The sequence below is a fragment of the Triturus cristatus genome, chromosome 3_1 (genome assembly GCF_964204655.1).
Source record: "Triturus cristatus chromosome 3_1, aTriCri1.1, whole genome shotgun sequence".
In the NCBI taxonomy this organism is placed as follows: domain Eukaryota; kingdom Metazoa; phylum Chordata; class Amphibia; order Caudata; family Salamandridae; genus Triturus; species Triturus cristatus.
In genome coordinates, this window is record NC_140583.1 from 573,974,668 (window position 1) to 573,998,475 (window position 23,808).

Here is a 23,808-nt window from a genome sequence, read left to right on the forward strand (position 1 = left end):
CCGTTGTCACTCCAGATCGATCAACGTCATCGCAGAGCGCAAGATTAAAGTCTCCACCCCATATCACGTGAGGGGCCTGTAATTCACGCAATTTACTCCACAGTGAGTGGTAGAACTGCGGGTCATCAACATTAGGCCCATAGACATTAACCACAGCTAGCCTCTGTCCTCGCAGGAGACCAGTTAGAATAACAAACCGCCCCTTGTCATCCGTCTCAACCTCATCTATTGTATACTTCAGCCCTTTTTTTATCAGCACCAGCACCCCCGTGCATATGAGGAGTAGGAGGAGTAGTGTACCGATTCGGCCCATCTCCGTCCCACGCTTATTCGGCGTGCCGGCGCACAGTGAGTCTCCTGTATGAGTGCAATGTCTATTCGCTGCCTGTCCAGATACGCCAGTGTTTGCCTAATTTTCTTGGGGTTACCAAGCCCTCGGACATTCCACGTTAGCAAACGGAGATATCCCGCCCCTAACCTGTTCTCAGCCATCTCCCAGTAACAGCATGTATGCACCAGCCACCCCCACATCTAGTGAGCGCGCCCCCATAGCTGTCGCAGCGGGCAAGGACCCCCTTATTTCTCAGCAATTGTACTTGGAATTCAGCAATGCGTCTCATGCACAGTGACCAACATTTCAACTTCCCAACCGTACCCCACTTCCCCCCACCCACTTCAGCACCCCAACTATGCCAAAGACATACCCCATAACTAAGGTCAAACATTAGAGTAACTGAATTCGGGGATCTCCCTCTTTGGGGGACCGCCTAGAACACACCACTCCATCCAACTCAATGGATGTGGACGGGGACAGATTACTATTCAGAACCCAATAGGCCCCATATCAGTGCAAGCATCTTATCGACCCTCCCCAGGGCCCAACTCAGCCGCAGCATTGTCCATTCAATCCAAATTACAGCATTATTTCCCTGCTGTCTGACGGGCAGCGACCAGCCATTCGCTCAACATTCCTCCCGTAGCTGCCCTTTATGCCCATGATCCAGCCCTGGCAGTCAGGGTCCATTGTTCCTGCTATTCATCTAACTAGATCTCCCTCAGTTCCATAAATTATAGGCCATCCCAACATAGAACGGCTGTTTCCATCATTAGGTGGGCTCTGTCTTGTTATGGCATCTTCCCCCCCATAAGCCCATAATCAGGAGCCATCGCTGTACCATCAGGACTGAAATAGCAGTAAGGTTACCAGTCATCAGCCCGTCAGATGTCCGGGTATCCTCGTTCGCGGCAATTGCACTCGCCGTCTTTGCCATGCCTGGAGTCGCATTGTCGTCCATGCCGACCTCCACAGTCCTCCTTGTCGGGGCCGCAGGAACGGCACCCGGTGTGTAGCGCCTTCGCCGCCCTTCCCTTATCTCTTTTTACAATCCACTAGTCAGTGTCCGCAGTTTGATCAGCCCTCCGCCTCTCTTTGCGCTTAGCTCCGATTTTTTTGATGAGTTCATGTGCCTCCCGGGGTGAATGACACAACGTCGCATGTCCGTCGTGCGTTATGCGGGCGGGATAAAGCATAGCGTAATCAACCCCCAGATCACGTAGTTTCTTTTTGACCGGGTTGAACTCCTTCCGCGCCTGTTGGACTGTGAGGGTGAAGTCCAGGTAGAATGCCAGAGCGTTTCCTTGGTGCGTGATCTGTTGTTTTTCACGCGCTATGCGGAGGATAGCATCGCGGTCTCTGTAGTTGAGGACTCTGGCGACTATAGGCCGCAGGGGCGCCCCAGGCTTCGGTCTCGGGGCCAGCGACCTATGTGCTCGTTCAATCAGGAACATTGGGGACAGGTGCTCCGCGCCCACAATGTCCTTAAGCAGCTCCTCAACGTATGTTTCCATCCGGCCAGTGTTGGTGGACTCCGGAACCCCCGTGATTCTCACGTTATTGCGCCTCGACCGCGCCTCCAAATCCTCTGTCTTGTTTTTCAGCGCCTCCAGTATTCTCTCGGCCTCAGCACATTTTTGGGTCGTGGTTTGCGAGACATCTTCCAGCGCCCCTATTCGGGTCTCTGCCTCCGTCAGCCGCTCACCGTGCCCTTCCAGTTTCGCCGCCATGTTGTCAACTCGCAGCGTGATGGTATCAAGTTTACCATGGATGTCCTGTAGGCTCTGCTGGATGGCCCTCAGCGCCTCCGCCATGCCCTGGGGCGATGATTCTTCAGCATGCGTTACTTCGTCTGGTGGCGCTGCGGCGCCCTTGGTCTGGCGCTTGGTTTCAAATGTAAGTTTGGTTTGCGTCTTTTCCGGCTTCCCCATCGTGTCTGAGTACGCCTCAGGGCTCCGGGGGTCCCGCTCGCAGAGTCACCGGGCAGCACCGACCTCTTTGCAGATGGGACTTGGGGTATCTCAGCAGGACAGTACGAGCACAACTCTCCGTAACTCCCCAGGCTTTCACCTCGTCACCCCTGCCACTCGCCCCGCACGGACTCCACTGCTGTCACCCAACGCCAGTAGGATTCCTATGTTTTTCAGTTCTCACCGCCCTGTCGGCAGGCTTGAGCGGCCGGCGCCACACCCGGAGCGCGCCGCGCCGTGTCCGCTGTCCCAGCGCTGTATTAGCGGCACAGGAATCCGGCCAGCGTCAGATCCCTATGCGCCGATGGGGGCAGCCAGCACCTCACATCCAGGACGCCGCAAACGTCCGCTTGCAGTGGCAGCCGATCTATTCATCGAGCCTGTACCGGCGTCCCCAGCAGTCGCAGCGCCTCACTGGTCCCACGTCCGCCGCCGCAGCACAGCGCTAAGCGCCTCCAGCCACGCAGTTGCACCGCGGCCAAAGGGTCAGCACTCACCCCCGTAGTGGTCGGACAGGTAGGCGGGCATCACGCAGCCCCCCCCGGCGCAGCGCCAGCAGCAGTCCGTCCGCAGAGCTGTCGTGTCTGGACGTGGCCGCTGTCGTGCCTCGCAGTCTTCGCCTGTGTCTCCAGGTCTTCCGCGATGGTTCAGCAGAGGAGACCTGAAGGCAGCGCCGTGATCGCGTCCCCCGCAGGCATCAATCTTTGAGGGCAGAGCGGTCACCAGCAATATCGCGTCTTCGTACTCCCGGGCGCCGCCATCTTGGGAGCCGTTGGCCGCTCTCACCGCGGATTGTAGAAGTTCGTGATTCTAAGGGTAGCAGGGCACTTGAGCAGTTCTCGCACTCCCCATCTGTGGCGGCCAGTTTCCAATCAGTTCAGCGACATTTTCAGGCTGCGGCGTGCCTCCGGTCATGCTTATTTCGCCATGTATTTTCCCCGTCCGGCGGAGCTGTCTCAAGAGGCAGCCATTCCGCTGTGCGCCCTCTAGCGCCCCCCATCCTGCCTTTTGTTGCCCCCAGCTACTGGCTCCCACTGGTTCTGCGCCCCAATTTGGGTGGGATAATTGGCAGGAAAACCAAGTAAAGAAGAGAGGTGTGTCCAGCTTTGCCAACCCCACCCCTCAGGTGTGGGATGTGAGGTGAAGCACACATCTTAGTCCCCTCCACCTTAAAGATGAGGGGACACAGTCAATTAGAAAGAGGTTCATGCGCCCCTCCCACTGGAGGGTGGCATAATAGGGGGTGTACTCATCCCAAGGAAGGGGCCTATTGGGTCCCGAACTGAACACCCCTGTATACGCCCCTAAATTTAGTATGTAGGGGTGACCCTGAACCTTACCTTCTCAGATAGGAGGAAGAAAAAAGAAGGGCCGAAGAGCTGTGCTGACCCAGGAAAAAGAGGACACCAATTGCTTTGGCCCCAGCTCTACCGGCCTGTCCTGACTCTGACCTGCTCACAGCGAAACCGCGATGTGTCCAGCAGCCATCCAGAACTCGGAGAACCTGCCCTGCCTTCATCTAAAGGATTCTGTTTCCTGTGAGCACCAGATTTGCTCAATAAGAAACATAGAACTCGGATCCAGGCGGGTCCACGCGGCTCTGCATCACTCTGCACCCGACGCCGATGGACTGTGTTCAAGTGGCCCAACACCACGAAGAGGTCTCCCCAGTGGTCCTGACCAGGGATCTGGTGACCCTGACCTACCTCGAGCTTCAGACCGATGCCTGCAGCCTCAACCTGTAGGGTCTCCCCCCGACCGCGACCGGAGCTGGTAAAAAGATCCAATGCCTAAATACACCCCTGTACCCGATGCCCCAAAGCCTTGGGTAGCACAACCGCTGGTGTCCAGGCATCACCCAAGAACCCAACTTACCTGTCCTGCCGGTGGTCGCCTTCAGGAAACCTCCTTGACCGAGCCTGCAGCATTTTCTTCGAACCAGAGATCTCCATTGCAAATCACAGGGCTCTCAACGCCTCATTGGCACTCTACATCCGCTCACCTCTTTGCCACTGGTGGTGCGGCTCCTATGCTGATTGTTTTCCCCTGCAGTGCTGATCCTAACCCCAGGTGCTTTGCTCCCACACCAGGGTGGTCTGCTCGCAAGCAGCACCCAACCAACAGACCCTCAGTCCCATTGGCTAACTTTGGGACCCAGCACTCTGCACCTAGCTGCCCTAGTGCCGCTGATGGTGTGATTTGAGTGTCTAACTGAACCTTGGGGAATCTTGGTTCAAAACCCCAAAAGCTATCCTTGCATGTCGTTTACTTACTGCAAACCGCTAACACTCTTTTCCTCCATAGGAACCAATGTTATCATTTTTGTCTAAAAAAATTCTAAGTGTTGAACAGACTTGTATAAAAAACCAAAGTAACTTTCTTTGAACCAAAATCAGTCATACTTACCTGTGTTTTGTAAGACCCACGGTGTGATATCTAGACATATCGCCCCAAGTTGTAAAAGTAACTAAAAAGTCATTCCAAAGTACTCTAAAGTAATTCTAATTTGTTTTAACTGTTTTAAAAGCAAATACAAACCTGTACAGATTCCAATTTCAACCACAATTGCATATCTGTGTACAGCCTTGCATTTGAAAGTGTATTTTATCTACCTGTGCTAAGGTCTGCTTGTTTGTAGAAATAAAACATAAGTATACCTTTTCTATACTTACCTAATTGGTCTGTATTCAATCTCTGAGTGTGTGCCATCAGTCTTGATTGAGTGAATACAATAAATGCTTAATACACCCTCCTGATAAGCCTAACTGCTCGACCAGAAATAGAGGTGGTGTGTGTGTGTCTAATTTACCCCCTGTTATACTTTTGGGGGTCCCTTAGGCTCTGTGCACAGTATGCCTTACTTTGGTATAGTATATACAGAGCCAGCTTTCTACAGGCTTTAATGAAATTACGGTGGCTAATTGCTAGCTGCTACCTCTCCTGTGTGGTTTATCTAGTCTAATTAGATCATAGCCTTTTGGTATCCATGTTGTAAAATCCGGTTCCAATGCTTCATCTGCCCATGTTTCAGTCAGGAAAGCAATATTGGCGTTCACTTGAGCTATAGGATCAGCAAACTCCAATTTGTGTTTTATAAGCGAGCATGTATTGAGGAGCAAACAATTAACCCTGTGGCACACATCATTGGTTAAAGTTCTTACACATGTCTGATTGTCATCTATCTTTTTGTTATGTTGAAGACACAGGATATTTGGAACGAGAACCAACAGTTATTACAAGTATAGCAAGAAGCGTCATATTAAAATCAAACCTAAGGCATGAAGTATGCTTACTTTGTCTGCCAATTTCAATAGGAGCATCTCTTGTATAAGATAGGGATGAAAAAAGGCCAGGGATTCTGGAACTGTCCTCTGCAGATGAGCGAAGGTGTGCTTGCTTTTGAATGCGCATCTTGGCCTCTCAAGTGAGCCGTGGTAGAGAGGGGCATGTCAGGAGTAGGTCCCAAACAAGCGAAGATGCGCTAGAGTGCTTTTAATGAAAAACACGTGGACAAATAAGAAAATACCTGGGGTCCTTTTTGGCTGTAGTACCTTTTAGACCTGCTGTTTATGAAAAGCAATATTATTACTTTTTTTTCACTGGGCCAGTCTCCTGCCCTAAACCAGTGGTGGCTGGCATGTACCGAGGGTGGTACGGCACAAAAAAAGTTTGCAAAATTAAAAAATAGACTTACTTTCTTGGTTTGCTGCACAACTTCCTCCTCGCTCGGGTCTTCTCTCCTCGAGGCAGGTTCCAACGAGGGACCCAGCCAGCTCCCCTAACCATTCCTGGTGCTGCTCTCATGCTGTTATCTAGCATGAGAGATGCGCCAGGATTGGAGAGTGCGGCCTCACTCAGCGCTCTCAAGAGCACTGGAGGCCTGTGGTTAGAGAGGTTAAAAATGTGCATGTCTATCTGGCTGTGGCAAGACAACCAGCCAAAGATACATGCACATTTCAAACTATAGCATACAGCTCCCTGCTTTCCCTCAGCAGCAATGGCCCCACCTCATCCTGACACACTGTTGGAGACGGTTTGCTGAAAAATTAAATGGTAATAAACTTTATTACCATTTAATTTTTCAGCTCTGGGGCTTGTGGGGTGACATTCCTCTGCTCAAACGGAGGATCCACCACCTGCCCTAGATCCCTCCTAGCTGGTTTGAAGACAGCTCAGTGCGCATGTAGGTTTTGCCGGCCTGACCCACATGCGTACCGATAGCAGGGCTGCCCACCACTCCCTCTCCTGACTTCCCCCATGGTAGCCCGCCCACAGGACGCAGCACATAGAAGTTGACAAATAAAATGATGATAAACTTGTTTTATCATTCACTCTTTCAACTTTTGAAGCTGCTGGCAGGGGGGGGGTGACCACTGCTCCTTACCCCTCCCTAGAATCCTGATGCAGCTGATAAGCAGCAACAAAAAAATTAGATCTCACAAAGAGTGGTGGTCTAAGGGATACGTTTATAGACTTGAACAGTTTTTATCCCCAAATCAACACATAATGCACCAAATAAACTGTTAGTCTCACAATAGATATGATCCTCCTGTGACTGAAAAAACGAAATGGACTAACTGGTAGAGTTTCTAAGTTATACATAACAGTGCGAATTTGTTAGAGAATGATTCCCATCACCCACAAAAAGTGGCTTGCTTCATCATCTGGGAACCGGGAACTGTCGGTAAACCACTTACTACTGAGAAATGTAGATCGTGGTTACAGATGAGTCCCAGAGTAGATAACCGTATCATTTATTATGAGAGAAGCATGTATTGTTTCAATGGGGTGATGCTTGCAGTGCTAGTGATAATGTGAAAAAAGAAAAGTGCTATTAAGATTGGCTATCAAGGCCCAAAAATGTTTTAATAAGGCGCTGCCCTGATGCCAAGGTAAAAACAGTGCTCATACAGCTTGAAAAAATAGCTGCAAAGAAAACAGGTCTACATGTTTCAGCCCATGGACATTCGAATCCGGGATTTCGTCAGGACCATGGGATAAGCTACTGCAAAAGGGTGTTAATATATTGAACAAACAAAAAATAATTTTGTAACGGTACAACCTGACCACTTCTGTGAGTCCCGAAGGGGATGGGCAGATAGTGATTCCGGAAAGAAACCCGATATGTTGCGGGTGTGCACCTCGCCTCACCTGGCATCTGCTCAGGTTATGAGGCACCGCTCTATCCGTCGATAAGCAGCTACATCATTTGATACATATCTAAACCGATTATGAGACATTTTGAGTAACACATGAATAAACGTGTACTAATCAAGCGGTAAAAAGACATGAGAATTAATATGTGAGAGAACTTAGTTACTGCATCGTAAATGCATGCAGATAAAGTGTAGGATAGATTAATCCATATAAATTAAATAATATAGGTTCATAGTTTTAACTGGTTTCAAACTTCGGGCATTTGTTTGCACTTTATAAGTTGCCAAATCAAATTAAATCAACTAGATGTGTATTAAAAGATTAATGTGCTGTACTAAGGTGTTATGAGACTGCTAATTATACTTATTGAAATAATGATGGGTGTGAAGAATTAATGAAATCTAACATGATTTAGATACATTTCCGTGTGATATTGAAAGGTTACATTCTGAATTACATCATTGCATTTTGAAAATGTGTACCAAAATATGTGCATAGTCATATTTAGTGAAATCGTTCTGAAACCTTCAGATTATGATATTGATGTATGTACTAGTGTAAATCACTTGAAACGATATTAATATTTTATGATTTGAAATTATTTTACATGTTAGTACTTCGAAAATGCAGTAATGTGATATACTTACATGTGATCTCTGCAATCCAACAATTAACAATAATCTGAGTCCTTATAAACTGAAAAGATTTTGGAATATTTATTTTCTTTTCTGAAATATATACTTCTATTGTTCTATAACTCTGCACATTTAATTTGACTTTCTTGTAGGCCTATTTCATACCTTATTCTATGCTGTCTTACACTTGTGAGAAAGTTTCATAAATGTACAATGTGAGGCGAGATTGTGTCTTATTAGACAAATTCCCACGCTCTTACAAGGACTATCTGTAACAATTTCGATACTCTGAGAACATTGGCTATGGGAAACTGTCCTCTTGAACAAATTCATGTGCCTACTGCTAGAGGATCATTGTTTGGAAGTTTACATGTACTGGATGACTTGACAAAGTATATGCTTTGCATCACCCCTTTCCCATAATATGTGTCTTCTTTATGCCTCACAACAATCATCTTACATGAACTGACCAATGGTCTGAGTGGTCTGATATGATGAGGTGATCCAGAAGGTGTCACCACTGAAACTAGAGGATTATAATCTACATTGATCTGAAGGAAAGGGAGAGAACCATTTTTTGCTTTGAGCACACAAGGCAGATGATTCATATGGATTTGACAGAACCTGCAGTCTATACGCTGCATTTGTGAACTTTGCAGAATCTACATGCTTTCCTTTTGATCTGATGCATACACTGTATGTGCCACTTGTGGACACTTTCTTGATGGGACACTGCTTATGAGGTGCTATAGCTCATATCCTGGCTGATCTTTCTAGAGCTTTTTGTCACCTGATGGCAACCCTAAACAACGTAATTGACTAGCACTCCTTAGATTCTATGTCAGGACCGGAGGCTTCGAATTATGCTTATTCTTTCTTCTCTTTATTCCACAAAAAAAAACACATTTTCCAGAACACTAGGGAAATTAGGGAAACAAACAGTAAAGCACAATCCATGAAAGGGCATTGTCCAATCAGAGTGCAGGATCCAGCATACAGCATATTGTCAGTGTTCTGGTCCCTCCTCTTGGGACTGTTTGTCAGTCCTATGTGACATTTTCTTGATTTTGTCTTGATTTTTTTCCCAGTCTTGTGTCTACCAGTAGTGATCAGTGCTTTCCCTGTGAGGCTGAGTGTGATTGTGGTAGTCTTGGGACTGTTTGCCGGCCCTACGCGACTTTGTTGACGTTCATTTTACCCTGAGCGGTGGCGGAATGCGGTTTACACTGCCAACCGCTAGGTGGCGCTGTGTAAGTGCGCACACTCAGTTGTTGGTGATGCTCGGAATTCGGATTTCCTGACAGCATCCAGGTCTGCCTGTCACCTACCGGAGCCTCCGCCTGCTTGCTGGAGAGAGACGCCCTCGTTTGAGGGTCTGTAAAGGCTGTAAAGCCTGCTTTGTTTTGACGCCCTGGTTTCTGTACTGGGGTAGATGTGTGTTGAAATAGATACCCTACAAGGGTGTAATTTACCAGGCTCTGCAACTGGCCTGGAGGGGGACATGCTCCCAGGTGGGTGGATGGATGGATGGATGGATATATATATATATTCACTGAAAAAACCATAGGTTTCACACATGTTATAGTTAGCGGAAATTTTACTGATAAAAAACCAATGAAATTCCCCCGTTATAGTTAGTGCAGGCAACTATAACTCACGCGACCGCAATCCTCTGCTGATGCTAATACTGTATTTAGACACTTATTTGCCCATGTCTTCTTCCATACATTTTTAGCTATACATATATTACAAATATTTTTTTTTCATAAAGACACATATGTCATCAGCAGAAGATTGCGGTCGCGTGAGTTATAGTTGCCTGCACTAACTATAACGGGGGAATTTCATTGGTTTTTTATCAGTAAAATTTCCGCTAACTATAACATGTGTGAAACCTATGGTTTTTTCAGTGAATTTGCAAGGTTTTTTAAATGCTAATTCCTAACTATAACGTGTGTGAAACCTATGGTTTTTTCAGTGAATTTGTACGGTTTTTTAAATGCTAAGTTACTTTACGCCATTCGTGGCGTGCGCGCCCACTTAACGCAGTTCGTTCCGTGCGCGCACCGCGCGCCCACTTTACGCAGTTAGTGCCGTGCACGCACGGTGGGCACGCGGTGCGCGTGCCCACGTTACGCTAGATGGGCCATGTACGCACGATGCGCTTCGCGCACCGTGCGCACATGGAGGACATATGATGCACTTCGTTTTGAAAGGTAATATTTTAATTTTTCGTAATTTTTATAAGCCATGCACAAATGGTGCCCTTCGGCCACCAATTGCACACGGGGTGGGGAGAGTGTGGATAATTTTTTTTTTTATATCATTTTTTACCGTACGCGTACGGTAAGCGTAATCGGCGAAATTAGCGAAAAAAAAAAAATCCGTTTTTGGCTTTGGGGACTCCCTCAACATGGCTATGTGTGTGGGAGCTGTCTAAACAGCTCCTTTACATGTTTTTGTGCTTTGTATTTTCATCATCACTCTCAGTGCGAGAGAGAAAATGGCGGCCGCCGCTTCCTGGTTTCGGCCGATTCGAATGTTTACTAAGATCTAAGAGCCAATCAGAATCGCGCTCGCGCACGCCACCGTACGCGTACGGTAAGCGTACCGTAAGCGCACCGTAAGCTGGCTCAGATATATATATTGATTTAAAGGCTATTTTCTCAGAATCTACTGAACAGATTTACACCAAACCTACAAAAGGCACTTCCTTGACCTGAGGACTACCTCTCTGCCAAATTTCAAGTAATTCTGTTCAGCCGTTCGGGCTGTAGCCCTGTCTAAAGGTCCTATGGAAAAATGCATGGGAAAAACGCGTTTTGGGACCCCCCTTTTATCTCAGCCCCCGCTTGACGAATCCCCCCGAGACTTTCAGGGTAGGAGCGGAGCGTAGCGCCCCACCTATTTTGAAAAATTTGCGAGGATTCGTCGACCGGCGCCAAAGTTATTCAAAATAGAATGTTGCGGATTTCCTATGGAAACGTGGTCCTAACTATAACTACCTACTGGCAAACGCCAGTAGGTAATATAGATATATATATATATATGTATATATATATATTTTCCATCAAAGTGCTCTTGCGCTCTTGAGAGGGCACTCACGGCATCCCAGCAGTTCAGCTTTTCTCGCCTCTCTCAGCTCTCATGCCCTTTTCTCCAAGCATGTATCCAAATCCCGACGCGTTTCGAGGCCATTCCGCCTCTTCATCTGGGGACAAACACAGAAGCAGACAGGAAACTCGCCTCTTGTTTCCATTACATTTTATTGGAAATCACCGCCCTAAGTGGGCGTGGCTCGCCATGTTCACCATCAAGCATGATGGTATACGTAGTCCCTGAGGTAAGTTGTAAGTCTCCCTATAGTAGGTTGTGTGCTTCTGTGTTCAATTTCAGTCCTTTTTAAAACCTTTAGTAGGAAGGGAAAACGGGGCAGTTGAGCTGTTTATTCAAACGGAACGTCGTATCCGAGGGTGATGAGCAGTTCTCCACCACGGTCTCTCTGCTAGCAGTATCGTCTTCTGCAGACAGAGCGGTGCACCTCTCCACGACCAAGGGCAGCCGTGTATATATTTTCCATCAAAGTGCTCTTGCGCTCTTGAGAGGGCACTCACGGCATCCCAGCAGTTCAGCTTTTCTCGCCTCTCTCAGCTCTCATGCCCTTTTCTCCAAGCATGTATCCAAATCCCGACGCGTTTCGAGGCCATTCCGCCTCTTCATCTGGGGACAAACACAGAAGCAGACAGGAAACTCGCCTCTTGTTTCCATTACATTTTATTGGAAATCACCGCCCTAAGTGGGCGTGGCTCGCCATGTTCACCATCAAGCATGATGGTATACGTAGTCCCTGAGGTGAGTTGTAAGTCTCCCTATAGTAGATTGTGTGCTTCTGTGTTCAATTTCAGTCCTTTTTAAAACCTTTAGTAGGAAGGGAAAACGGGGCAGTTGAGCTGTTTATTCAAACGGAACGTCGTATCCGAGGGTGATGAGCAGTTCTCCACCACGGTCTCTCTGCTAGCAGTATCGTCTTCTGCAGACAGAGCGGTGCTTCTGTGTTTGTCCCCAGATGAAGAGGCGGAATGGCCTCGAAACGCGTCGGGATTTGGATACATGCTTGGAGAAAAGGGCATGAGAGCTGAGAGAGGCGAGAAAAGCTGAACTGCTGGGATGCCGTGAGTGCCCTCTCAAGAGCGCAAGAGCGCAAGAGCACTTTGATGGAAAATATATATATATATATATATATATATATATATATATAATCTACTGGCGGTCGCCAGTAGATAGTTATAGTTAGGACTGTGTTTCCATAGTAAATCTCAAAATTCTATTTTGAATAACTTTGGCGCCGGTTGACGAATCTTTGCGAAATTTTCAAAACTAATGGGGCGCTCCGCTCAGCTCCTACCCTAAAAGTCTCGGGTGGATTCGTCAAGCGGGGGCCGAGAAAAAAGGGGGGTCCCAAAACGCGTTTCCCCCATGCATTTTCCCATAGGACCTTTTCTCGAAGGTACAGCCCGAACGGCTGAACAGAATTACTTGAAATCTGGCAGATAGGTAGTCCTCAGGTCAGGGATGTGCCTTTTGCATATAGGGAGTCCATCTGTTCAGTAGTTCCTGAGAAAATTGCAGTTAAAAGCACATACATATCTATAGCCGCGCACCGTGCGCGCACCCTAACGTGCGCGAGCGTAATGCTGATTGGTTGTTACATGTCAGTCAACGTTCGAATCGGTCGAAATCAGGAAGTGTCGGCCGCCATTTTGTTTGTTTTCATTGCGAGAGTGGAAAAGGAAGGTGGTGAACGTGAAAAGGGGGCAGGGTAGAGAGTTCCTGACCCCCTAGCCTTTGTCAGGGGGTCCCTGAAGGACCCCGAAGGCAGAAAAAAACATTTAAATGTATTTATTTTTTAAATCGCGGGGGAGCGTGCACCGTGCGCGCACGGTGAAAAACCATCAAAAATATTGAATACGTAGTTTATTGAAAAATAAATATATTAATAAAAAAAATACATACATAACTTAGCATTTAAAAAACCATACAAATTCACTGAAAAAACCATAGGTTTCACACACGTTATAGTTAGGAATTAGATTCTAAAAAACCTTGCAAATTCACTTAAAAAACCATAGGTTTCACACATGTTATAGTTAGGTGGATATTTCACTCGTAAAAAAACAATGAAATTCCCCCGTTATAGTTACTTCAGATAACTATAACTCGCGCGACCGCCACTCTATCACAAGGATGATGTCATCAGTGATGTCAAGAGTGATGCCACTGACCATGTCATGAGTGATGTTATATGTGACGTCATGAGCAGAGGATTGCGGGCGCGCGAGTTATAGTTATCTGAAGTAACTATAACGGGGGAATTTCATTGTTTTTTTAAGAGTGAAATATCCACCTAACTATAACATGTGTGAAACCTATGGTTTTTTAAGTGAATATATATATATATAATATATATATATGAACAAACACCAGAGTTCCCACTGTCGTTTCCTCCAGATCGGAAAGCACAAATTGGGACACGGACTCCAAAGTAGGTGCGTGGTTTTCTTTTATTTAATCAAGCAGATAGACGCTTCGGCATGGCGGCATGACGTGTTTCGCCCAACAAGTGGGCTTGATCACATGATGAGATTCCCTATATAGCACTTACACAGATACCACTCATTGCATCATGTGATGCAGTGAACATAAAAGAAATACTGTTTGCTGGGTGACTTTTCCAAAATCATTGTGATCAAATACAATTATTTTGAATCAAGTGACTGTATGTGTGATATCAAATAAATGCCACAATTATTATATAAATTATATTAATAATTTAAAATAATTAGTTATAAATTACAAAGTGCAAAATGCAATGTGCTAATCGATGGTCATTGAATGGCTAACATTTATAGGTGCAAATACCTCAATGTAACAGGAACATCATTTTTTATGCACGGCATTGAAAGGCATAGATTTTATAAAATTTTGGAAAGAAGGAGAATACCTATTGTCCTTAAGTCTACAGCCACGAGTCATAGAGAGTCAATCCCCTGCAGGAAGATTTCCAAAGGAACGTATAAGTTATAAAAGTGTTTTAAAGTGCTGGAAATTAATATATAAAAATAATAATCACAATTATTTCTATTGTGATTAGAAATCATAATAGTTTTTTTAATGAATTTCAAAATCTCGGGTTAACTTTATCACCCTGATTGTTTTAAGGGAATTCGGACAAGGAAGTTGCAAGATTCATTAACCCATTAAATAAATACATTCTCAGATTACAAGCAATGTATAGATTTTTTTGAGAGAAAAAAATGTCTCAATACACCCTGAGTTCTACATCTGAATCAACAGTTATGTTTCATCTAATTTTGCTAAGAAGATATAAGAGCCAGAGAGTCAGAAGATAGCCAAAAACTCAATGACACGGTGTATGAATCACCTAAAAAGTTGGTGTCATATGGGCATGATTTGGTATGAAGGGACTACATAATCAATTATATAAAAAAAGGAAAATCGTAATAAAATTGAAGGGGATCCAATTGCAATGTCAGTAAAATTCCTCCAATCTCTCTGAAATTTAGTAGATTTTATCAAAAAATATATATAGATTAAATTATTCTGACAATATTATAAATAGCCTTTAAAAATATCTATTTATAAAAATACATTCTTAAAATGAGAAAATGCATAAATATATTAAAAGACTTTTTTCAAAAACCCAATAAAATGCAATATAAAAGAAGTTCTCCTCCCTTAATAACATGAAAAATTCCTTTTAAAATACAGTGAAATGACATCAAATATATATATATATATATCTCCAAGGGACCGTCCTCCCACTGCATATCAGTGTGCTCTGCCATGCCTTGCAACCCCAACAACTTTCTAGGGACCCTTTTAAACTGTACACTGCCTCAGATCAGTGGAGCAACTTAAAACCTCCAGCAGTCCCAGAAACTGCTTTATAGGTGCTGGGGGAGATTTATATATATGTATGTATATATCATTCTTTCTTGGCATAGACGACTGGGTAGAGTCCCTGGGACAGAGACCACCTATTGATATTGGGCTGTGCCCTGTATTGACAAGTAGCTGGTCCCCAGCGCCTATAAAGCAGTTTCTGGGACTGATGGAGGTTTTAAGTTGCTCTACTGATTTGAGGCAGTGTACAGGTTAGGCATCAGTAAAAGGGTCCCTAGTAAGTTGTTTGGGTTGCAAGGCATGGCAGAGCATGCAGATATGCAGTGGGAGGACGATCCCTTGGCCCAGATTCCATGAGATGATGAGTTTTACGATGCGGTAGACGCGTCCATCTATAGGGCCGTGGAAGAAGCGATGGCCACATGGAAGAGCGCTTGGCTCAGCAGATTGCGTGTGAATGCGCTAAATCGGGCTCGTCCTCCGGCAAATGCCCCTAATAACCTGCAGAATGTGCAGGGGGTAAGCCAGCTCCTGTGAAGCGCCCCACGGTGGACGGAGTGGACTAGGTCACCTTTGCATGAGGCGTTTCTGGTCCACAACCAGTCCTTGTCAGTGCCCAGAGACCCCGTTCCCCCACCCATTCTGCTTCCCCTCGCGACCCCGGCACAAGGGGCGGGGAACGATACCCAAGGAGATACTGATGGAGAGGCTGGCCCATCCAGGCCATGGCACCCGGCGCCTACCCCTTTGCCTAGTGACTCTCAAGGGGTGGGAGAAAGTTCAGATAAGTTGGATCCGGAGCTGATCGTACATCCTCGGTCGTCCGAGTGTACACCCTTCTCGAAGGTGGCGAGCTACGTGGCCAGTAGGATTTGCCCACCCATGGGGAAGGAGGCTCGTCGCCGCCTCTGGATGGAGTACCCACACTCCTCCTTAGATGGTAAAGTTGCCCAGACACCTAAATTGGACCCCAGAATAGCCACCTTCTTGGCCAAGTTTATTAAAGACCCCAAAAAGGGGATGGGCAGATCCTGGAGGGCGTGCCAGGATAAGCTTTTGGACACCCTGGGTCTGATCACTATGATTCTTGACATGGTCGAGGACGCCAAGGCCTCGGGTGCCCTTATATTTCAAGAGGCCCTTTCTGGTTGGGCACAACGTGCAGTGGTGTTTCTTGGCAACGCCAACTGTGCGCTCTGCACGGAGCAGAGGCACTCTTTCCTTATTAAGGTGGACCCTAAGTTCGGGGACCTGGCCGATTCCAAAGCTGAGGCAGTAGGCTGGGCGTTTTTTTTGTGGTTTTTTTGTCTGTAAATTTGTGAGTACTTTCACGTCCCTAGATAAGGCCCAGGCATCTATCAAGCGGTTTTTCCCTTCCTGGGTTTTCCATGGGGCCGGTCGAGGTAGGAGCTGCTTGACCGGCCAGACCTCCCAAAACTCCAGGGGGCAAGGCTCTAGGCGTGGGCAGTTTCAAGACCAGGCCCGCTATCACAACTTCGACCCCACCCGTGGACGATGCTCAAGAGGTCGTGGCTCCAGAGGGGGCAACAACGCCTCTTAAGCTGGTAAGTGTTTCCACCTCTTCTCTTTTGCAAGTGGCAGCCGTTTGGCCAAGTTTGTTCATGTTTGGGAAACGATAACGAGCGCTGCTTGGGTGCTCCTCGAAAAAGGGTTGAATTGCCCTACATCACCGCATCCGCAAGGCTTCTTAAGCAACATGTTTTGGGTAGGCAAGACGGATGGGGGGCAGCGTCCGGTTCTGAACCTGCGCGAGTTCAACGAGTGGTTGGTGTACCGCCATTTAAAAATGGAAGGAATCCACCTCTTGAGGGACATTTTGCGCCCGGCGAATTGGATGGTCCGCCTGGACTTGAAAGATGCAGACCTGGCTATTCCCATTTTTCCACCGCACAGGACGTTCCTGCAGTTCCTTTGGCGCCATCGGGCGTACCAGTTCACCACTCTACCTTTCGGGCTTTCCTCCACTCCTTGGTGTTTTACGAAGGTGCTCAGGCCAGTCGTGGAGCACCTTCAGCCTCAGAGGACTCGCCTCATTGTTCACCTCGACGACATGCTTCTCTTGGCACAGGATCCCCAACAGTTGTGGGAACACTTGCAACAGGCAGTCAACCTGTTAGAGGGCCTGGTATTTGTCATCAATACCAAAAAGTTGCTGTTGGTCCCGTCTCAGAAGACATGTTCTTGGGTTTCGTTATAGATTCTGCCGAGGCAACTCTCGGCCTTCCTTTGCGGAAGATATCCAAAATCCGTCACGAGCTACGCCGGACGTTGGTTAAGGAGAGAGAGCCCCTCGGACAGATTGCCAGCGTGGTGAGACTCCTGTCGGCCACCATTCAGGCCATTTTTCCAGGCCCGTTGCACTATCTGGACCTGCAAAGGCTGAAAGCGGGGCACTTGCGGAGAGGGCTTCCTTAGTCTCATCCAGTGTCCCTGTCTGACGAAGATGTGAAGATCTGCTGGTGCCTCACCCATATGGAGGTGTGGAATGGCCGCGCAATATTCGGTTCCACCCCAGACCTGGTTATCGAGTCAGACACCAGCAGATCAGGTTGGGTGGGGCACTAGGTGTGGGGATTTTTCCACAGGAGGTTCTTGGTCACCGCAGGAGCAGACTGCATATCAATTGTTTGGAACTTTTGGCGGGGTCTTTCGCTATCCGTTGTTGGACCAGAGACTGGGTCCAATTGTGTGTCCTACTCAAGATGGACAATATCTTGGTGGTCAGGTATATAAATCACCTCGGTGGCACTTGCTCGAAGGTACTCTCGGATCTAGCCGCAAACCTTTGGCAGTTCTGCCTTGACCACCAAATTTCGGTGACAGCGGAGTATATTCCTGGATGGGAGAATCAGGTCTCGGATTGGCCCTCCGCCACTTTCGGGATTCCAGTCTTTGAAAGTTGCACCCGGAGGGCTTTGCCATGTTGCAGAACCTTTGGGGCCTGTTCTCGGTGGATCTCTGTGCCTCCAGACTAGATTCCCAGGTTCCCTGGGTCTTTAATTGAAGGCCGGACCCTCTGGTGGTGGCCACGGACGCTTTCCTGCAGGATTGGGCTCAGAAGCAGGCTTATGCATTCCCGCTATTTGCGATGATCACAAGGCCGTCTGCTCAGATCAGGCGGCAGCGGGCGGAGGTGGTTTAAGTTACCCCGATTTAGAGGTCACAAGTTTGGATTCCGGTTCTACTGGAACTTTCTTTAAATTTTCCAATCCGTCTCCCCCAGTTTCCAGAGCTTCTTCTCATTCTGGATCAGTTTCCGCATCAGATGGTTCTAAACCGGTCCCTACACCTAATGGCGTGGAGGATTACAGGAGTAGATGGTTGATCCCAGGCCTTTTGGAATATGCTGAGGACCTCTTGTCCAAGGTCTGGTCCGACAGCACGATCAAGAGATACCAGTTAGCCTGGAGGTGATGGTGTCGTTGGTGTGTGCAACGGGGTTGTGATCCCATGGGTGCAGACGTAGTGCAGATCTTCAATTTTCTGGCAAGCCGGCCCAACAAAGTTTGGCCTACCAGTCGGTCAATACTTTTCGATCTGCCATTTCGGCGGGGCATGGTGGGGAAGCATACTTTTGTGTGTCGCCTTTTGAGGGGGCTCAGGTTGTCTCTACCCCCTGAGCCGTGCTATTCTGATTTATGGAATGGGAACAAGGTTCCCAATCTCTTCTTGTCCTGGCGATTAGATGAGTTCTTGTCAAGGAAAGAATTGTCGGCTAAATTGACGATGCTCCTCTACCTGATCTCGTGTAGACTAGTTTCAGACGTTAGAGCCCTAGATATCACAGGCAGGCTTTTTCCCCTACCGGGGTTTCTTTCGCAATTTGTTGAAAGACGAAATGTCACACCAAAGTTATAGAGTAACCGCATTTCCAGATTACCCCAAGCTATGTGTGGTGCGCTGCTTGAAAGCATATGAGGAGAACTAAGACCTCCCGGAGAGAGGCAACGTTTGATCGCCCTCCAGAATCCGCATAAAGCGGTGTCATCTCCCACGATTATACGTTTGGTGCGGTAGCTCATGCAGGAAGCGAGTATTAACCTTCGACTTTTTGGAGCCCATTCTGCTAGAGGAGCGATGGCCTCCGAGGCTTTCACTCTAGGAGCGAGATTGGAGGACATAATGAACCCTGAAGATTGGTCCTCAGGCTCAACTTTTAAGAGGTTCTACTTCAGACCTATTATTGATGTGGCGCGCTTGGTGGTAAGTAAGCTTTGAACTAGCATAATCCGAAGCCTCCGGTCCTGACATAGAATGAAAAATTTCCTAGCTACAGTAACAGAAAGTTTCAATTCTATTAAGGACTCGGAAGCGAGGATTATCCCACACGTGGAAAGTTTCCGGAATCCCCGCCTGTAGACAGTAAGTTAAGTGTTCATTCTGGCATGCTTAACATCTTCTTTATGATGTTGAAACAGTGTGGTATGGAAATGTTTTCAGTTAAACAACGGTTTACGTACTGGTGAGTCGAGGTCAGGGTCTTCCTTCTGTGAAATAAGGATTGTTGGAATGCATTTAATTCAACGCTGATTCGCTTCTAGTTTTGATCCCTCTTTTTTGGTTCCAGGAGGAGATTCTGGGAAGCAGGACGCGTAGAACAAGACGAATGGCGTAGCTCGCGTGAAGAAAGAGGAGGACCAGGACACTGAAGATGGGCTATATGCTGGGTCCTGTACTCCGATTGGACAATGCCCTTTCATGGATTGTACTTGTCTGTTGTTTGTTTCTCCAATTTGCCTTATGTTCTGGAAAATGTGTTTCTTTGTGGAGGTTTATTAAATGGCTGCTGTGAGATAAAGTGAAGAAAGGACGAGCATAATCCTCACCTCAGAGTCCTTTAATAGAATTGAAACTTTCTGTTACGTTAGCTAGGAAATTTTTCATTCTAATGGTCAAACAATAATATTTTTTTTTTATATATCTTTGATAAATTGTTACTTTTATCTAAATCATTGATTCTGAGTTTGTCATGACTCCTCTCCTAGAAGTTGATTGTGCATTCCAATTTAGGGATTAATGACAGGGAAAAGTCAATATTGGGAGATCTCTAAATATCAGGTACTAATGTTATTGTTTTGTGTTGCTTAACCAAACTATTGGTTTGCATGATTTTAGTTCTGCTAAATTTCTTTAGAAAATTCGGACTAGCAGTGATAATGCTTGATCTATATAGATAGCCTGGTATTGATTTAAATATATACAAGAATGTAATTGTTAATTTGTGAGTCGGTTATCTAATTACTGATCCTCATTGGATATCTCGATATTACATCTCTCATTTTCAACCCCTCAGTGGTACAATAAAAGATCCATCGGAGGATCAAGTGAGTGTCAAATGAAATTAAATAAATGAGCGAAAACAGTTGGGCCCCAGACCAATATCTGCTCCGACACCCCTCTTCTTTTGTGGTAAGTATTTCCATTTTCCATTAACTCTCAACTGTCCCTTCCACGTTTACTACAAAAACCTAAGTGCACTTGTGTGGAGATTTCCGCAGTTGGGATGGACATTCCCACACATAAAAGATAGGAGAGGTGAAGACTGCAAGAAGGTTAGTGACTAGTCTTTTGTAGTATGCGAGTAGTTCTATTGTAGTACTACTGGATGTATTAAAAATTTAGTTTGTGAATATGCCCCATTGTAATTTAAGCTACTTGAATTTCCACGACCACACAATAAGTGTTTGATGTGAATGGTAATATTTTCTTGTATTGATCTCTGTTGGGGGGGGGGGGGGGTAATTCCTTGAAAATCTAGTCCAGATGCACATACTATTCATTTTTCCTTCTAGAATTTGGATCTGGAAATACTGTGTAATAAAATTTGGTTTGGAATTGATTGTGGGAGAATTCTATATGCCTCTGAAGATGTCATTCGTAATGATCTAATAATGCCTCACTACATGACTACCATTTTCGTATTTCTTCTTTCCACCATCTGGTTCATACCCATGCTCAAATTCAGGTTTAGAAGTTTAAAAAAATATTTGTGGCTTCGAAATCAGTAGCCTTAGTGTTTCTTCCATGTTAAAATTATTAAATTTAATTGTAGCGATACCCAAGTCTCTGAACAGTAGGGTGGCGCTGTTGAGTTGCATCAGTTCAATGTCCTAGTTCTTATGGCTGGTGTTTAGATTTCCTTTTTCCCTCTATATGTCAGTCTTATTGTAGCAGCATAAATAACACCACTACGAATATATTCATATAGCTTGTCCCCTATGCTCTATCGAGTCTTGCTGCAAGCCCAAGTAAAAAAAAATATTGCATTGCTTCCTATCCACTTTTAACGTCATATTTTTAAACAATCGAAAGCCAAACTGGGTAGATTTTGTTTTGGGGTTAAATACAGCGCGCATTTATCCCAAGGGCAAACAGTGCGCTGTTGGAACACGAGTGCCAAAAATTGGACATTTTTAATTTGCCTATAATCACAGAACGTTGCGCAGAAGCTGGGATTCGAACCTAGTGTGTCCGCTCCATAGACGGCAGCTCTATCCGTTAGGCCACATTGCTTCCACCAACTGAAAAAAGTGCAATACAAAATATTTAGTTTGATGCCTCCCTTTCAGTTGTTGGGGTTCTTTTGTGTATGTACCACGTGGATTGTGGAGGAGAGCGGGGGTCCTTTTCCTGCCTCCATTTTAGAGGGAAGGGAAGGGGTGGGTCTATGGCACATCACCTGAGTTGTGGGGTAAATGGAGAGAGTGTCAATCAGAGGCAGGGCTCTCAGAGCTGGGAAGGAGCTCTTCATGGCGGCTGTGCTTTGGACAGAGCAGCAGTTTCCAGTGTTTTTATTCTCCCACTTGGATCAACTTTTCTCTGTTCTGGAGCGGCGCAAGGGGGTCCTATCTCCCCCGGACACTGACATAAGTTTAATGGGGTGCTCCGACGGTGGGATTTGATGTCAAAATCGCGTTTTTTCGATGCTAGTTTCCGTGCTGTGTGAGAAGACACGACGGAGAAGGGAGAGAGCTCGTTGTTTTTCCCAGCTCGGAAGCCATGGCGCACCTCCATTTTTGTGCGTTTCGATGAAGAGCCGTTTCCATCTCGGGAACACCCTTTGTATCCATTGTGCCTTGCCAGTGCCCTCTGTTCAGTATATTACTCTGTTATATTTTTCTAATCCTAAAAATACCCCAAAACAATTGAATTGAAACGTTTTAGTGGATTTTAAGATTTTCCCTTCCGTTGTCAACGAATGGTCATAACATCGACGGCGAATTAATTGGGTATGTAACAGTTGAATTTGTTTTTTTAAACGTTTCCTCCCCGTTTCCCCTTACATTTTAGTTTATGTTCATAATTACGTAATCTTTACATTTAATTGTATTTACATTGTTTCGACTTTGAAAACTTGCAATTTGCATCCTGCTTAACTTTGACAGGTTAAATATGTTCGTATTTTGTTTAATAGTACAATATATCTGTTGTTTTCCGCGTGAAAAACATCGTTGCTTTGTTCTAGCCCTGGCGTAGCGTCTGGGCTACTTCTTTTCTTTCTTTGGATGTGCATTGACGGCCAGCAGTGCAGTCGGGACGCCTCACCTTTCTTTCAACTTTTGACAGTAAAATGCCCGAGCACCCCTTTCGTAGCAGTGGAATTTCCCACCAATGTCAAAAGGATCCGAAGATGATGCGAGACGATGACAAACCCGAGGAAGAAGAGGACTCGGTCTGAGCACTCGGTCTGAGCACTCGCTTCGAGGTATGGAGGTTTGTTTTGTTTAAAACTTCTTCTAAAAAGTGTTTGCATCTGAACATGTTGTTTACACTCGCAACCACACACTTCAGTTATTGTTAAAACACTTCATATTGCATTTTTCAGACCTTTGCAGTGAATGACCTTGATCAATGCCACTCCCTATTTTACCAAACGAAATGTCCAACTCCCCATGCACATGCTGGGGAAAGAAAGCTCCCAAAATACATTTTTGTTCCCGTAGAGTCAGCCGATCACTTGACAGATTTAGTATTAGTATGGATGCCACAGGCTATTAACAGCATTTCACAGCCAGGGGTGTTCAATCTGCGTGTTATACGAAACTTTGAATGGCTAGGGCATTTAACAGTAAAGGTTTTCAGCTTGCATGTAACTAAGCACAGCAACATTTGCACTTCGTCGAATTGCCCAGTACAGGGAATGCAGGGGCTGGAAGAGAAAGACGTGGCGAGAGAAAGGTAGGGGATGCAAAGTCCGTGAAAGCCGTGGTGATTGGAAGAGACCTGCAGAAAAAGCCAGGGACATACCTAGAAGTGGAAAAAAAATCAGGAAAAAAGGGAGAGGCTGAAAAACATAAGGCAAGCAAAAGAGCCTTGGAGATATAGAGACACGGAAATATAGGTAGAGAGATAGGAAGGAAGACTGCTAAAGAGACGGAAAAACAGACGGAGCGAAAGAAACCCATATAAAGGTAGAAGCAAACGGGGAGATAAGAGGCACGGGCGAACAGAGAAATGGAGAAAAATAGGGAGGAAGAGAGGCAGAATAAGAACAGACGGAGAGGAAAAACAAGAGAAAGACAAGGAAAGATGGATACAGGCGACAGCTGGAGGGAGTTAGGAAGAGATAAAGACAGACAAAATCAGTATCGCTGCCTCTATCTCGGCAACTATATCTGTCTGTTGCTCCGTCTGTCACTGCATCTGTATTGCTCTTCTTTATGTCTGTCTCGATTAGCTTCTGTGTCCCTTTCTCTCGCTGTCCCCTTGTATTCCTTCTCAATACAAGCACCGAGTTCGGCCCACAATCATTTGCTAATACTGGTGT

General features: G+C 46.1%; 1 long non-coding RNA gene across 4 annotated transcripts in view; it reads left to right on the plus strand.

Annotated features, from left to right (window-relative positions):
* The first annotated feature begins 21,769 nt into the window (after positions 1–21,769).
* The window catches only part of LOC146860580 (uncharacterized), a 67,076-nt gene continuing 65,037 nt past the window's right edge, over positions 21,770–23,808 (plus strand). For 2 of the 4 annotated variants that reach the window (XR_014978832.1, XR_014978833.1), the window contains exons 1-2: positions 21,770–22,270; positions 22,608–22,754. This is a non-coding gene — a long non-coding RNA (uncharacterized LOC146860580). The remainder of the gene's footprint in view (positions 22,271–22,607; positions 22,755–23,808) is intronic. The other 2 variants (XR_014978830.1, XR_014978831.1) reach the window with 1 other exon arrangement.